Here is a 1,171-nt window from a genome sequence, read left to right as displayed (position 1 = left end):
TAATAACTAATATAACGAATAATAAAACATAAAAACTAAAAAGAACACATTCTAATTTTTTGGTTGTGATATTCTAATGGCTGTGATATTCTAATTGTTGTGAAAATTCATATTGTTGGTTGTGAGATTCTAATAGGTGATCTCTAACCTGTGACATTATTTTCACCTATCCTATTTTCTTACCTGGATTGTCTCTGAAGAAACCTTCAAACACCACAAAGTTGTTGACCTGTAGAGGTGGCAAACAAGATGACATTATATCAGCTCTGTACCACATAACTGGAGTTCTGTATCACAGTGCTAGAGTTCTGTACCACAGCACTGGAGTTCTGTACCACAGCACTGGAGCTCTGTACCACAGCGCTAGAGTTCTGTACCACAGCGCTAGAGTTCTGTACCACAGCGCTGGAGTTCTGTACCACAGCGCTGGAGTTCTGTACCACAGTGCTGGAGTTCTGTACCACAGCGCTAGAGTACTGTACCACAGCGCTGGAGTTCTGTACCACAGCGCTGGAGTTCAGTACCACAGTGCTGGAGTTCTGTACCACAGAACTGGAACTCTGTACCACAGAGATGAAGTTCTGTACCACAGTGAGTCTGTAGTGTTCCTTACCTGTGGGACAGTAGCAGTCTGTAGTGTTCCTTACCTGAGGGACAGTAGCAGTCTGTCTGTAGTGTTCCTTACCTGAGGGACAGTAGCAGTCAGTCTGTAGTGTTCCTTACCTGGGGGACAGTAGCAGTCTGTAGTGTTCCTTACCTGAGGGACAGTAGCAGTCTGTAGTGTTCCTTACCTGAGGGACAGTAGCAGTCTGTAGTGTTCCTTACCTAGGGGACAGTAGCAGTCTGTAGTGTTCCTTACCTGAGGGACAGTAGCAGTCTGTAGTGTTCCTTACCTGGGGGACAGTAGCAGTCTGTAGTGTTCCTTACCTGTGGGACAGTAGCAGTCTGTAGTGTTCCTTACCTGAGGGACAGTAGCAGTCTGTAGTGTTCCTTACCTGAGGGACAGTAGCAGTCTGTAGTGTTCCTTACCTGGGGGACAGTAGCAGTCTGTAGTGTTCCTTACCTGAGGGACAGTAGCAGTCTGTAGTGTTCCTTACCTGGGGGACAGTAGCAGTCTGTAGTGTTCCTTACCTGAGGGACAGTAGCAGTCTGTAGTGTTCCTTACCTGAGG

Source organism: Branchiostoma floridae, unplaced genomic scaffold (assembly GCF_000003815.2).
Source record: "Branchiostoma floridae strain S238N-H82 unplaced genomic scaffold, Bfl_VNyyK Sc7u5tJ_1454, whole genome shotgun sequence".
NCBI classification, from domain to species: Eukaryota; Metazoa; Chordata; class Leptocardii; order Amphioxiformes; family Branchiostomatidae; genus Branchiostoma; species Branchiostoma floridae.
Note: the sequence above shows the minus strand (reverse complement) of the source record.